The sequence below is a fragment of the Arachis duranensis genome, chromosome 10 (assembly GCF_000817695.3).
Source record: "Arachis duranensis cultivar V14167 chromosome 10, aradu.V14167.gnm2.J7QH, whole genome shotgun sequence".
Classification (NCBI taxonomy): Eukaryota; Viridiplantae; Streptophyta; class Magnoliopsida; order Fabales; family Fabaceae; genus Arachis; species Arachis duranensis.
In genome coordinates this window covers 96959769-96976986 of record NC_029781.3, presented here as the reverse complement: position 1 = coordinate 96976986, position 17218 = coordinate 96959769, and positions in this window count along the sequence as shown.

Below are 17218 nucleotides of genomic sequence, written 5' to 3'. Positions count from 1 at the left end.
ATATTGGGTAATTTAGAATTGATCGGTTTTAGGTAAAAAAATAAAAAAAAAGTTTAGAAAACTCAAATCGAAAGGTTGATTTACATATTCAAAAAAAAATTAGTATTAGAATACAAATTTCACTTTCAGATTTATAAATTTAAAAAAAATCACAAATCTAATTCTCAAATCTCTAATATTTATACAAAATAAAAATATACTAAATTTTCACATTATTAAAAATATTATTTATACTACAATACAAAAAACAAAAAGGCGTGTTAGACACGAAAGTATAGTTTAATATTCCTTTTCGGATCTAGGTGGCCTGAGCGCAAATGATTCTTTGAACTATGTCGAATTGTCGATTCTGGACTTTCTGGCTATATGGAAGGGTTTGGGGATTGGGAGGGGGATTTTCTTTTAGATAAAATGAAGAAGTATAAATAAATAGTATTTTAAAAGATATTTATAAAATTAAAAAAGATATTAATTCTTTAAGAGCTCGTTCTTTGTCCTAGGTGTGGGATTTGGAAATAAAACAAAAAAATCAGTTGTCAAAGTGGTGAGATTATATAAATAGGTTTTAGGGTAAAATAAAATTTAGTTTCAAATATTTGAATTAAATTTTAATTTTGTTTTTAATATTTTAAAATTTTTATTTTAAAAAATTAGAAATGAATTTAATGATGTCTTATTATTAAATTTAACATAAATAATTAATGAAATAAGTGTTATAAATAGTAAAATATTATTAGTTAAAATATGTTATCCTAGTGGTCGCTTTATTCTTCAGGTTGTGCTCCTCAGTGAAGATGATTCGCTTCCCTTTTGGTGCCATAGGAATAAACATAAAACCTTAGCGAAGCGTCAACACCAATAATGTTAGAAAAAAAAGAATGAAAAATCTGCAATAATGTTAGAGAAAGGAAAAAAAATATAACAATACAAGAAAAAGAAGGATGAGAGAGAAAAAAAATACGAAGAACAAAAAAAACTCGAAAAAAAAAGAAGTAGGTGATTTATACGCACCTTATGTAAATAATTTTTGTTATATTTAAACTAACTTAATTTAATTTGGTTATAAAAATATTTGTACATGTAAAAATGGTGTTATAATATTTCATATTTGACATGTAATCAATTAGTGGGAGTTTAGGGCAAGTTACTTAAATAAATAGAATAGAGAAAACGTTTACCCAAATGTGCAAAACTGATTCTTGTTACCTGCATGTGCAAAAAGTCATTTCTATGTAATCCGTGGCAACTCACCACGGTTTCAAAACGTGCATAAACCGTGGCAGGTCCTAGCGGATTATGGCCAAAAGATATAGAGTGTAAACCGTGGTAGGTCACCACGGTTTACTAAGGAGAGATGGCGTACATAAACCGTGGAGAGTCACCACGGTTTATGAAGAAACTTGTTTGCACATAAAACCTTGTGGGTCACCACGGTTTATGTGTGGTAAATAATGGCCAGAAAACCTTGTTAATTTTATGTCCAAGAGACACAACTTATTTTTTATTTTTTACATGTATTATCAATTAGTTTTTCATTATGTTTATCCCTATTTTTCATTTTACACTATATTTAAATATTTATTATACTATAAAAAATATTAATGAACATAATAAAATAATTACTTATTAATATTTTTTAGAGTACTCATTAATATTCTTAAAATATAATAAATATTTTTTATTTTAAATTTAACAAATACTAATGTATCAATATACACTTATATGTGAATTTATTAAATCTATATAAAAGATTTAATCAATAAGCATGTTAATGAATATTAATATACCAATATTAACAAGTAATTATTTTATTGTACTCATTAATATGTTATAGTGTAATAAATCTTTATTTTATAAATGAAAAAATAAAGATGAATATAATGAGAGAGGTCACCTTAAGCTTAAACGAACTTTTGAGTAGTTTTTATAAGTTCGCCTAAGATTTTGAAAACTTCATAAAAACTCAAAATAAAAAATAAAAACACAGATTCCAAACATTAATGTTAGTGTAATTTATTTTTAAAAATATTTTTTTATTTTATAATAGAAAAAAATCCAAAAATTTCATGATGTTTATTATTGGAGTCTAATTTTTTTCTAATTTATTTTACATAACAAATTTTAAATATTTTAAATTTATTAAATTTCATCATTTTAAATTAAATATTAATTTTTTATTTTTTAGTAAATAGACATCAATTTTTTAAGCACTATAAAAATCATTTTCTTAGTATTATCTGATTTTTTTTTTATTGTACTCTTTCTATTATAAAAAGCTGTTGTTGATAAGACATAATTTAAGATTCTGCTAATAAATTTATTGTGCTAATAAATTCATTTTCTATTGGAAATAAAATTAACAAGGTTTTTTTGCCATTATTTACCACACATAAACCGTGGTGACCCACAAGGTTTTATGCGCAAACAAGTTTCTTCATAAACCGTGGTGACTCTCCACGGTTTATGTACGCCATCTCTCCTTAGTAAACCGTGGTGACCTACCACGGTTTACACTCTATATCTTTTGGCCATAATCCGCTAGGACCTGCCACGGTTTATGCACGTTTTGAAACCGTGGTGAGTTGCCACGGATTACATAGAAATGACTTTTTGCACATGCAGGTAACAAGAATCAGTTTTGCACATTTGGGTAAACGTTTTCTCTATTCTATTTATTTAAGTAACTTGCCCTAAACTCCCACTAATTGATTACATGTCAAATATGAAATATTATAACACCATTTTTACATGTACAAATATTTTTATAACCAAATTAAATTAAGTTAGTTTAAATATAACAAAAATTATTTACATAAGGTGCGTATAAATCACCTACTTCTTTTTTTTTCGAGTTTTTTTTGTTCTTCGTATTTTTTTTCTCTCTCATCCTTCTTTTTCTTGTATTGTTATATTTTTTTTCCTTTCTCTAACATTATTGCAGATTTTTCATTCTTTTTTTTCTAACATTATTGGTGTTGACGCTTCGCTAAGGTTTTATGTTTATTCCTATGGCACCAAAAGGGAAGCGAATCATCTTCACTGAGGAGCACAACCTGAAGAATAAAGCGACCACTAGGATAACTAAGGTGGTTGAGTTCCTTTCATTTTTTATTCCTCCCCTCTTTTTCTATGTTATGTTCTGGTTTTCTGCTATTTTGCTTTGTTTGTTGCATGATCCTTTATTAGTTAGAATCTTAGGTCTAGTTTAGTTTTCCCTCAATGGCTTTAATTCTGAAAAGATGTCTCATGTATTACTCACTGAGCTTGAATCCAAATAAAAAAATACAAGAGTGATATATTGCATGAGAAATTGAGTTAATTTTAAAAGTAGTATTATTTACTTAAATGTGGTGGTATTAATTGTAATTCTGAATGCATGACATGAACAGTGCATATTTAAATTTGAATCAAAGAATGTTGATGTACAAGGAACATGAATTTAGAGAATTATTATGATTTCTTTGAAATTAATGAAAGTTTAATCTTTGAAGCAAAGGAAATAGCAAAAGAAAAATAAAAGCAAGGTCCAAGGCTCTGAGCATCAATGCCTAGGGAGGTCAGACATGATTAAAAGCTCAAAGAGTTGTTTCCCTAGTCACATGCTTGTGGTGTTCTTGTGTCAAGTAATCCTTGAGACAGAACACTTAGAGTCGAGACCAAGTGCGTTTAACAGAGTACGCCAAAGGCTTTGAGCACCACTGTCTGGGAGTAACTAAGAAAAATATTAAAATTTAATAATAATGAAAATATTTAGAACTTAAAGAAGTTCCCCAGTTAACTGCTTGTGGTGTTTCTGTGTTAAATAAAGGTTGAGACAAAACATTTAAAGTCACGGCTAGGCTCAAGGTGCAAAGCACCAAAGAAAAATTATTGTGTTCAAGGATTAAATTGAGTTACAAAAGATCAGAGAATTCATAATATTATCCGGATTCTAATTCCAGATGATAGTAACATTCTTCTGATTCAAAGGAGAGTGAGATGGCAAAACTATTCAGGATTGCAGTTGTAAACCCTATTATAAGAAGAGACATGGGCTTAATCGAACTCTCATTCTCATATAAATTCACATCCTAAGCCTATATTAATTTTGGTTGCTTGAGGACAAGCAACGATTCAAGTTTGGTGTTGTGATGCGTGAGTATCGTTCCTATCTTTTCCTAATGAATTTGCATCTAATTTGTTGAGTTTAATAAAGAATTAATTATCTTTTAGCCAATATGGGTGCTACTTTGAGTCTTGTGCAATTTTGTTTATTTTATGTAGCATTCGGCTGGATTTGATGGAGTTTCTGCAGCACAAGAACAAAAGGAGATGGCAGCGAGGAGCGACGCGTACGCGTGACTGACGTGTGCGTGTGATTTGGAACTTTCCTTAGCGACGCGTGCGCGTGACTGATGCGTACGCGTGATTTGAAGATTTGCTCAGCGACGTGCGCGTGACCGACGCATTCGCGTGACTTAGGAAAAAGAGCATCGACGCGTATGCGTGACATGCGCCACGTGCAGAAAATGTAAAAAAATGCTGGGGGTGATTTCTGTGCTGTTTTGACCCAATTTTCAGCTCAGAAAACACAGATTAGAAGCTGCAGAGTGAAGGAATCAAGTGGTCCCCATTCGTCAATTGAAGACTTGATGATTGTTATAATTAATTTTGATTTAAATTCAAATTTGAATTTGAAAATAGGAAAAGATATTATCTTAATTTTAGATATTAGATTTTAAATTATTAGGATTAGTTATAAAAAGGAGAGACTTCTCTTCTATTGGAGAGGTTCCATTAGGGGGATTCCATTAGGGAATTCTATACAAATTTTATATTTGGCATTCCATGAGCAACTAAACCTCCACTGTTAAGGTTATGAGCTCTGTTAAGGTTAGGAGCTCTGTCTATTGTATGGATTGACATTATTACTTTTTTATTTTAATTCATGTTTTGATTTATATTTCAATAATTGTTTTCGTTCTTTATTTTATGAATATGGATGGAACGGAAGTATGACCCATGTTCTAATTGAGTTCTTGTATAACTTGGAAAAGCTCTTTACTTGAACAACAGCTTGAAAACATGTTATCTTGAATTTCTAATTGTTTGTATTTAACGGGAAATGTGACATATAATCCCCTTATTTTTGGATAATTAGGATTCTTGTGGCATATAAATTGGAATTTGATCATCACCCTCTAATTGGAATTAATTGACCAAGGAATTGGCAGTTGATGAATTTTAGAGGAGACTAGGAAGGTCTAAGGAATTAAGGTCTAGTCATAAATAGTTTGCCATGAATTAAATCCTACATGATTAAAATAGTTAGTAAGAAAAGTTAGTCCGGAAAAATAGATAACTCTGAAGCCTTAACTGTTTCTCCAATATTTTATCTTCAACTTATTTACTTGCGTGCCTGCCTTCTGATATTTTCAATTTTAAACCTTTTGAATATCTCAAAACCCTTTTTTTCTTGCCTAACTAAGCTAATCAATCAATCATTATTGCTTGATCTATCAATTCTCATGGGATCGACCCTTACTCATGTAAGGTATTACTTGGTATGACCCGGTGCACTTGCCGGTTAGTTTGTGGTTGTAAAATACCGCACCACCTGCTTTCTTTCTAAATTTAGGTGCTTGTGGTCTGTTATGTGGTGACTTTTCTCATAGGGCTTGACCTGGAATTGGGTTGATATGGAAGACATATGTGTTATTATATGCTTCCATTGTCAACCACTGATGACAAAACTCATCTGGTCTTCTACCAACTCTTGCCAATGCAGCACAAGCATGCACACACGGCATCCCTAAATAACATTAACACAAGTCCAAAGATTACCAATATTAAGCCAACAGTAAAGAAAAAAAATAACAAAGCAAGAAACAAGTAAAAGTATATAACCACTCAATTGCCAAAAACCACATGTGCAGAGCCTTTTTCCCAGATAAACAACCATGTTAGTTGGCCACCCATGAACCTCAAATTTCTCGTATTCAGAGTCACCAGACCACATCAGGACCCAACTCTTTGATTCCTTCCTTATTTTTTCCAATCTGCTGCGCTGTATAGGTGGTAGAATACCAGTGTTCAAACTAAGCTTCACTTTGTTCCTAGCGATTGACCTCATTGCATACAATCTGACTTCCTCTAACAGTGTAATGATAGGTTTGGCTCTAGCTTCTTTGATCCTTGAGTTGAAGACTTCACAAGCATTGTTGTAGATATTGTCTATTTTAGGCGCATTGCTGAAGAAAGTCCGGCTCCAAGAGTCTCTAGGCTACTTGTTCAAATACTCCCAAGCTTCCTTGTTAACCCTCTCAATCTTTTTGATACTCTCTAGGAACCCATCTTGGCTGGTGCACCTTGCATACTCCCATAGAAACCCTCTCAGCTGGAGATCTTTCCACTGCTTATTGAAGTTCTTCCATAAGTGCCACACACAGAATCTGTGATGGACACCTGGAAAAACCTCCTTAACAGCATGGATTAAGCCCTAAATTTAAAAAAGAAAACAGGGGTGACATACATGTTTCGAGCATCAAAATAATCACTTAAGTTTTATAAGTGACATCAGATTAGTCCCTTAAGTTTTCTAAGTGACATCAATTTGGTCCCTTAAGTTTTATAAGTGACGTCAAATTGGTCCCTGTTCGTTACATACATATCAGTTCAATCTATATATACCAGTTCATCAAGCAGTAGTCCATCTATTAGGTAAAGCAGTTGTTCATTTTATACACAGCAGTTCAGCATATATAAGCAGTTCATGCTAATATCAGAGCAGCCTATACATGCATAAAACAACAAATACATGTGTAAGCAGTTCATGCTAATACAACAACAAAACAACAAATACATGGATAAAACGTACCTTCTGTATATTTGAAATGAAACAGAACTTGTTTTGCTTATAATCTCCCAAGTCTTGATGAAGTAATTCCAAGAACCACCTCCAGTTTTCAGTATTTTCAACAGGGACAATTGCATATGCAATCACATATATGTGATTGTTTGCATCTTGTCTAATTGCAGACAAGATCTGGCCACCATGCTGGGTCTTCAGAAAAGCTCCATCCAAGCCTATGAGGGGTCTATAGCCAGCCAGAAATCCCTTCTTACAGGCATCCAAGCAGATGTACATCTTCTCAAATATTGGTTCATCATCAGGGTTGGGCTGAGGGATAACTCCAACTGTGACAGTAGAGCCTGGGTTACTCTTAAGCAGTGTGAGCCCATAATCCCTTACCATCCCATACTGGGCAGTAGCATCACCATACACAACAACCCTAGCATCTCCTAAGGCCCTAGTCAGTGAACACTTGCTTAGTTCTAAGTCACATTTTGTCTTAAAATACTGAGCAGCCTCACATTGTCTTAAGTTAGGATATTTTCGTAGCTTCTTCACCAATTTCCCGGCCAGCCACTTCCTATTAGCCAAACTATTTTTGATTTCCCTTGCACAACTGTGATCATCAATGAACGTCTTGATCTGCCAGTAATTGTTCTCAGTGTTGTTAGCAGCATACACAAGCCATCCATAGTTCTCATCCTTATACACTGCTCTCATCCATACATTATCATTCTTTTTAAACCAAATCCTCCGACCCTCCTGTATACAATATTCACGCACAGCCTCTTTAAACTCCATCTTTGTAGTACATGTCATTCCAACCGCAAGCCTAAGCTCCCCAAACCTACCTCCATCTCTGAACACAGGAAAAACTTCATTCGAATCAACCTCCTCTAATTCATCATCAGAGTTTGGAGGAGTCTTCAGTTCTTCTGAGTGCCATGAGTCTCCACCATCAGATTCCTCATAACCTTCATCTTCGGCAGCTTCATATGTTCCCATAGACCCGAACCTAGGAATTGGTCCAAAAAAACGTGCATCATCCTCAGAGCCTGAGTCAGCACACACGGGACCATCATCCTCAACCATTACAGCCCTCTTTTGTTTAGAAGTGTTCTTATCTATCCTGGTTCTGAATTTCACATTTGTCTTTTTCTTTCCTGCTAATCTCTCCACACCCACATCTTCCTCACTAGACACTAAATCACCATCAGGCCGATATAGTTCATCCTCCTCACAACCATCACTAGCTTCACTATCTAAGGAATCCTCTGAGCTAGACAATGCCACATGTTCTGTTTGCGGCTATTTTCCTTTATCATTACGTCTTACACTAGTTCCACTAGCAGCTGCTCTTGTTAATGGCCTCTTTCCATATGGTTTTGTTGCTGCAGATTTTACATTCCTAGTCCCTCTCCTTGGTACAGCAGACTTCTTGGTCTCTTTTGATTTCGACCATGGTTTATGCATTTCAGTGGGTAGCGACATTTTTTTGTGGGTTTTTCGGCTTGGTATTACTGGGTTGAGTCACTATTTTTGGGGGTGGATTGGGGTTGGACATAGAAGTTACAGTAGGGTGGGGGTGTATTTTTTTGCTGGTTTACTAACAATAATTGAAATAAGTGGGAGCTTTGTAGTTAAGTCTGGTTTTTGGGTGGGAATGGTGGTGTCATTTGGTGCAGAGGTTGGAGTAGATGCTGCTGCGGTGGGAATTGGCTCGGCATCATCATTGGTGGTGGGGTTTGGGGTAGGATTCAAATCCTGTATCACCATAAGCTCCTTCCCTTTAGATGAAACTGCCTTTGCTTCCTCAATGTACAGAGGTTCTGAGACTCTATGTTCATAGTAAACATGAGCAACACCCTTGTTCTGCTGACCAAGGTAGCACATCTCCAAGAACTCATTGTCATTTGTTTTAGCCCTTAGACCATTTTGCAAGGGCCTATAGGAACCAGCCACCATGTTTGAGTGACCTTGTCATATCCAAGATTCTTGTGGTAGTCTTGGACAAAGAAGACATCGAGTTTGTCTGTATCAACTCCTGGCAACTCAGAGACATCTCCACCATTGTAAGTCACACCTCCATCAACATTTGTGATGAATGATCCTCCATGGTGAAATAGGATGGTAATCAAATCATCACCCATCTGCAATTTCAATTTTTTTTTCATATATCAGCCTCCCTAAACTTCAACCACATTACCAACTTATTAACTCCATAACTAAAACTGTAACTGCAGTAAACCCTTGGACATAAAAAATAAGTTTCCGTCTTAACAAAAACCCCCTTAGTTCGCCTAACCACTAAGAAACCTCCTCCTGATCAAACCCTAGCCAATACCGCAAAACACAAGCATGCATTCCGACACAAAGCACTCCAAGAAAATGTTTTTGCCCCTTGTGAAGAATAGATTAACAACAAAATTAAAAACATAGAGCTTCACCACATATTTATATCTTTCTTTACGTACCTATATCAGATAAACCCGTCTTCACAACTCTCTGTCTGATGCAGATGATGAAGGCGATCCTCTGGACCTTAGGTTCTCCACCGAAATACGCTCCGTAACTGCAATAGCACTGGCGCCAGTGAAGAGGGTAACAGAGAAGAAGATAGCTCTGCTTTGTGTTGTGTTTGTGTTTTGAGTGTGGAAGACGATACGTTAGTGTAACGTTGAGGGAGAGGTTTTTTTGGCATAAAACGACGTCGTTTTATGTCATTTTCGCGCCATCCCACAAACGACGTCGTTTTGGAGCTGCTAACGTGTCACTAGCGACTCCAGCTCAGCTTTCCGGTAGCGCCAGCTGGACGAAATTCACCGGAAGGACGACTTTGAGTACCGGAGATCAAGTTCAGGGACGATTACGACAAATTTTAAGTTCAAGGATTACTTTGATCCTCGAGGATAACTTCAGGGACCACTTTGATGCTTACCTCAAAGTTTGGTCAACCAACTGATGTCTTTCTCTCCAAGACCCTTCCAAACTTTAATCGGAATATTATCGGATCCTACTGCCTTACCATTTTTTGTCCGCTTTAGAGCCTTTTACCTCGAATTCTCAAAACCTTCAATAGTAGTCGAAGTTTTGATCTTCCCTCGTACATAACCGACCAAAGCTTGGAATAATCTTCTACCCTTCATTAAATGACTCGTAGAAGTAGCTCTTCCACCTTTCATTGATCTTCTTATCTTGAGTCAAAACATCTCCGTCATTATCCTTTAAGCACTTAACATGATCCAAGTCTCTCGTTCTTCTTTCACGGCTCTTTGCGATTCTATATATACCTTTTTCGCCTTTCTTTGTGCCTAAAGATTGGTAGAGACGCTCATATGCTTTTGTTCTTATTTCACTTACAGCCACTTTTGTCTCTTTCTTAACCGTATTATATTTTTTTCAATTATCTGCATTGTGGTACAAAGACTACTCTTTAAAGCCTTACATATTTGCCTTGATCTTTTCTTGTATACTCGCATTTCACCACCAAGACTCCTTGTCTCTTTGTCCTATCCCTCTAAATTCACCAAAATTTTTTTTTGCTGTTCTTCTAATAACTTCTACCATCTCCCTCCACATCTCCTCTACGCTTCCATCCCCTTCCCACTTTGTCTCTTCTCCTACCCATCTTAGAAAGCTTCTTTATTCCTCACATTTCATCTATTACTACCTCGTCCTTGTGTTCTTAGGAGACTTCTTAAAATATTTTTCAAAAATAAAAAATAAGAATAAACTTGTAGACATTTTACTGAATAAAAGAAACTAATTTCATAAATAAAAAAAGAAAAATGTTAGGAGGCTATTAGAATTTATTGTTTTTAGCTATCTCTTAGTCATCAATTCAATTCCTTTATTCTAGTTCTTTTAGTCTAATAATCCAACAACATACTTTATCCATAACTTTAAACATTGATGACTAAGTGATGGTAAAAGATAATAAATTTTGATGGTCATTTAGCATTCTTCACAAAGAAATTATATGCTGTAAATAGCCTAAACGGGCCTTATCCCAACTTTGAGACAGAGACGATATAGAACAATGTTACGTGATCAACAAATATTATTATTTTTTGCAAACACTTTGTCAATAATAATTTGTACTCATATCTACAGATGTTTTGTACACAAAAAATATATAATTTGTACATATAAAATTTATTAGAGTTTTGCACACATAAATTAATACAATTTATACTCACATTTTTCAAAATTTACACACATAAATTAATAAAATTTATTTGTTAAAAATAATTTAGTATTTATACTAGTCAAATAATAACAAAAAATACTAAAAGTTACTAGTCTTCAAGAATTTCTCACATATATTTACAAAAGTATCTGTTTGCTGTTTTATTTTTATTTTTTATTTTTTTTCAAAATTCTATATATGAAGTCACATGGCCAACACGAAGTCTTTCTATGATAATATGAATTTTGGAATGGTTTGATCTCCATTTTATATGATCTGAATAATAGAGTGAAAACCCAACGAAACTGAAATATAAATGAACATATCTTTAACCTTGGAAGAAATGTCTATTAAATTTTATGTACTAATCTTTTTCTTTTTCTTTTTTTTTAAAAAAAATCGTACTCGTGAACTAACAAATACAAATTAAAAAGGTGTTAAACTATGTCATTAATTATTATCATAATTGACAGAAAATTATACCGTCGATACATACAAATTGTTTTCTATTTTTTTTTCGTCATTAATTTTATAAAAATATTTAAAATTTTAATTATCAAAGTAGAAAAAAAAGTGACAAATCATGGTAAGTGATTAACACGTTAAATATCACTATACTCTGCTTTAGTAATTTACATGCTTTACGTAATTGCATTGACTAATATATAGAACTTCTAATAGAAAATTCCACATATAATAAAAACAAGGAATAAAAGTACAGCTCGAACATATTTGTGGTGTTTGGACTGCAACTTCCTATATGAAGCTGAAATTTCAAATGTGAATTGATCTTTTCGCACTAAAAAAATCCTGCATGACGTGATAGCACTTAATTTCCACTAAAGCATTGAATAGTCTATGGGGAATTTTCCAACTCGTGTTTTCTGTTCAAATTCGATTATAATAAAGATTTACCTATAATGTGTTCTTAAAATACATTTTAAGATTACAATTGAGTTAATAATTAAATTTGTTTTTAAAAAATAGATTATTTTTTAATTTTATTTTTAAAAAAATTTATCAATCAAATTTTTTGGTGTCTTTTTATTAATTAAATTAATCTTTTAAAAATTATACTTTAATTATATTTGTCTTTCGGTCACTTTATTAATAATTTTTATCAATAATTAATAATACAAAACATTAATTAACAATATACACAATACTTAACATATCTAATTGGATATTGATCAGATATGTTAATGAAAATATATCAATTTAATTTATTTTTTTAATTACATAAACCATAATTTTAATATAATTTAGGGACTTAATTAATAATTTTTTATAAACATATTTAACCACCATTCAGTTCGACACCAGTTCGACATATAGGATGTCAGGTATGCTTTTTTAATTAATCTTTTATATTATTATTTTTTTAAAAAAAATTAATTAATAATTTTAACTTGTGTTTTTAGGTATATATTAGCTAAACTCTTATAATAATTATAGTGGACCACAATATCTTTTTTCATAATATAAATTAGTTATTTTATTTTTAATTTATCAAAGTTATAAATATAAGAAAGTTTCAAAAATTTAATAGAAAGAAAAAGACCTTTAAACATATGCATCAATCTTTATTGTCATTAGTCACTCAATTACAGTTGTGAAAATTTTGTCTAAAAGCGACTATTCAAAGTAGTCTTTTATATTCCATTGGTGCATCAATTTAATTTTCAGATTCTAATTGCACTGATTTGATATCTCAAATTAACTTTCAGTTTCAGACGACATACTAGTCTCTCAATCTATTTTTGGAGTGAGTTAGCAGCTGAATCTTAATGTGACATCATCGCTAACCTCCACATCATCAATAACTTCCACATCATCATCATTCTCATACATCCATTTTCATCCCTAATTCCCTTAACCATCACCACAACCATCATTCTTAATCCGTCACCACATCACCACCACACCCTCTTCGACTTTGGGTCCACGCCTTCCACATCCACAACTTCTGCTGGCTTTTGTTTCAACTTTAGCATCCACTCCGCTCTCTGCTTTCGATGCTCCCTTGGTATCAAAGACGGCAATTGCGGTGTCTCACCTATCATCTCCACCACTAGTAGATACGCCTGCTGTTCCTCACCGATTAAAATTGACCATTCGAATCTCACAATTTTTCATGCTTCGCGAATCCACCATCTCCCTTTTCCTTTTTCTTCGTCTTATGTTGTCATACAGATCTGGAGTGCACGCGAGTCAACCCACTCGTGAATTTGGTGTTCGACTTCAAAATGGTTCAGCACCAGCTCAGAGGTCGCCTCAAGGTCCTCGACAATTATTCCTTTAGGGTTTCACAATTTGACGTGCTCTCCGGCTCTGACGTTTTAGTAAGGCTTTCTCGCCACTGATCTTGATAACCTCACCAACGAATTCGTCATTTTCGATCATTGCGACAGTTCTTCACTCTGCAACTATTTTGTGAACCCGTTTTCACTTTCAGCATTGGTGGAGAGTCGCGGAGGATTGGTGGAGAGGGCGGCGGCGTTGTCAATATGAGTGCGGGAGAAGATGGTGGAGTCGTGGAGGTGGTGGTTGAGAGTGTCAAGGAGGCCGGGAGTGGAGGTCGTTCTGTGTCTTGAGCTTGCCGTGAGAGGGTTGGAGAAGTGGCAGTGTTGGGGCGAGGGAGAGAGCGTGGTGGAGCATTTGGAAAAGAAAAAGGATATATGAGGATGATGATAATGTGGGAGTTAATGATGATGTGGGAGTTAATGATGATACCACGTGGTATTAATTGTGTCACATTAGTCATCTAATTATAGATTCATGCCATAAATAGGTTGAGGGACTAGTATGCTGTTCGAGGACTAATCTTGCAGATCAAATTAGTATAATTGAAATCTCAAAAATTAAATTGGAGCACGAGCTGAATCTGAGAGACCACTTTGAGAATTTAGTCGCCAAAGATAGCTGGCTTCGTGGAATTGGGTTAAGCCTTAAGCAAGTTTTTCCTGCAAAGTTAGGAATTCGAATTCCGAGAATCCCATTTCGTGAAAGACCATGGGTGTGTTTGTTTTGAAATTAGATAGGTGAAAAACATGTTTCTTGAACATTTTTTTTTGTCTTACAAATCTACTCACACTGTCACACACCCGTACACACCCATTAACATAGCCACCATGGCTAGGTTTCAAACCTATGTGGCTTTAGTTTGAAGCAAATATTTTTGTCACTACATGACATACTTCGGCCACTGTTTCTTGAACGTTTTAGTTTTTGGTTTGGCCACTTTTTTTTTTTGTGAACGCAGATGAGATTTTATTCTCAAACTCACGTTTGTAAGAAGTAAAAATCTTAACTTTGCATTATCTAACTAGCATTCCGTCATCAACTATAAAATTTTAATTTCCTTTTACCAACTCTATCCTTGATATATGTTAATGTTTTATTTATAATTTTTTATTGTTTCTTTTTATATGAGTTCAATTTTTTTTATAATTTTTTATTTTTATTTTTTTGTTAATTTTTGTTTGGTTTGATATTGTGTACTTTTATAATTGTGATTCTTGTGTATTATAATTATTATTATCTATTTATAATATAAGTAGAATTAAAAAAATACTAAGAGTACTAGAAAAAAATATTATATAAAAACATAAAAAAAGTATAAAAAAATTAAACATGATTAAAAAATAATATTATAATTTAATATAATGTCTTTTTTAGTAAGAGTAAAGTATTATTATTATTCCCAACATTTGGGATAAGTTCTAAAGTTGTCCCTAACATTTTAAAATTGACTCAATGTTATCCTGCCGTTAGGGATCTGTTAACAGAATTGACGGCGGGACAAAATTAAGATGATTTTGAGACGTTAGGGAGTTAAATAGGACGAAAACGTTGGGGACAAAAATAATACATAGAAATAAATTTTAATTTTATCCTTCAACAATATCAATCTTTTACCGTACATAGTTATTCAATTATTTTTTAACCAGATCTAAGTAAATTATGCTTAATCACATTACTTTCATTCTAAATAAATTTATTTTTTTATAATTTTACTCTTAAAATTTTTTACTTCTCATAAAATATTTGTAAAATGACTAGTACATAAACTTGTGGAAAAAATTTTGATACATATATAATTAAGTAATATGATTCTAGTCATTTTATAAATATTTTATGATGAGTAAAAATATTTAAGAGTAAAATTATAAAAAAAATTATTTAGAATGAAAGTAGTGTGATTAAGTGTAATTTACTTAGATATGACTAAAAAAATAATTGAATAACTATGTACCGTAAAAAATTGATATTATTGAAGGATAAAATTAAAATTTGTTTCTATGTATCGTTTTTGTCCCCAATATTTTCGTCCTATTTAAGTTTCTAACGTTTCAAAATCGTCTCAATTTCGTCCCGCCGTTAATTCTGTTACCAGATCCCTAACGGTAGGACATCATTGAGTCAATTTTGAAACGTTAGAGACTTAAATAGGACAATTTAAATGTTAAGGACAACTTTGAGACTTACCCTAATTGGAGACAAAAATGATACTTTACTCTTTTAATAATTATCTATCTAATAGTGATTTTAACTAATATTATCCAAATAATATTTATTTTATTAAAATCAATTTTGGTACAGAGTTACCAAATATAAATCATGTCGACACAAACACACTCTTACCCAAAATCAAGTCTATAAAATCATTTTCATTCAAACTCCAGTTTGACAAATGCCGATCCAAATACATACCATATAATTTATCATTTTAGATTTTTCGAACAAGTATTTTTATTTTTTTACTAAAACACAATTAAACACAAAATACACGTACCAGATTAATATTAAAATAATATCTTTTTCGAAATATGTAAAATATGTAGACGGAGTAATTCAACAAAATATTTGTGTTTCATGTATTTTAGGAATCAGAGATTTAGGGCTACTACCTATATATATATAATTGTGCAAATTTCATCAGCCATTAGTCATAAGTGATGATTATTATAATTCAGGTTGGTCAAAATTGTGGAGTACGTCTGGTTTTATATGTGACAAAAAAGTGTTTTTAATTAAAATTTAAAGGTAAATTCTATCTCACAGCTATCAAACTGACTATGCTTTATGGTACAGAATGTTGGGCGGCTAAAAGGGAATACGAACATAAGCTAAGTGTGATGGAAATAAAGATATTGAAATGGATGAGTAGTCATACATGATTAGATAGAATAAGGAACAAAGATATGAGAGAGAGAGTTGGAGTAGAATCTATTGTGGAAAAGATGGTAAAACCGGGTCTCAGGTGGTTTGGACATGTGAGAAGAAGACCGACAAACCACCAATCAGAGGGTGGATGAAATAAAAGATGGACAATGGGTGAAACGTAAAGGAAGACCATCCATAAGGTGGTCAAATGAGATCTACATATAAACGGTATCTCTGTAGATATAATATATAATAGAACTCAATAGCATCGTTTAATTCATGTAATCGATCCCACCTTGTGGGATAAGACTTTATTATTGTTGTTGTAGGGCAGCAACGTTCTTTAATTTTTCAAATAAATGGGAAGAGTTATTAGCAATTTCAAATACAACAACGCTAGGGAACCAACTCTATATAAGCCAAGAATCAGCCAACTGGTAATCGGATGTTGCTACTAATAGGCACACGGGTGTTTCTTTTTCTTATAAATTGGATGGTTTTGGATATAATTTCTATGTTTCATGTGTTACGCATTAATAAAACATAATTAATTATATGGAATCAACTAATAAATGATCAAAGCATCTGTTCCGTGATTCTCTCCTAACACTAACGTGGTCAACAATAATTTAACAAACAAATTAAATTATAAATTAATAAAACTAATTATAATTAATTATGTTGTTCCATTCTTGGCTGATTATTAGTTGGTTCCATATACTTTTCCTTTCAAATAACCCTTTTAAGATTCCTATTCTATCTCCTTAAAATATATAATGAGAACGCCTAAACTTAGAAATACTGTATAGTGCATACTTCAATAGACAGAATCCATTTCTCTATTTAAAAAAAAAAAAAAAGAACATTTATAAGTAACAATGCTCTTTCTGAACAAACATCACATTTGACACACCAATAATAAAACAAATTGCAGCTCTAAAATCAACAAAAAAGAGCCCTCAAGCCTCAGCACTTGTTAAGTTGTTTCTAGTACTAGTATATGATCACATTAACATGTATGCTCTAAATAG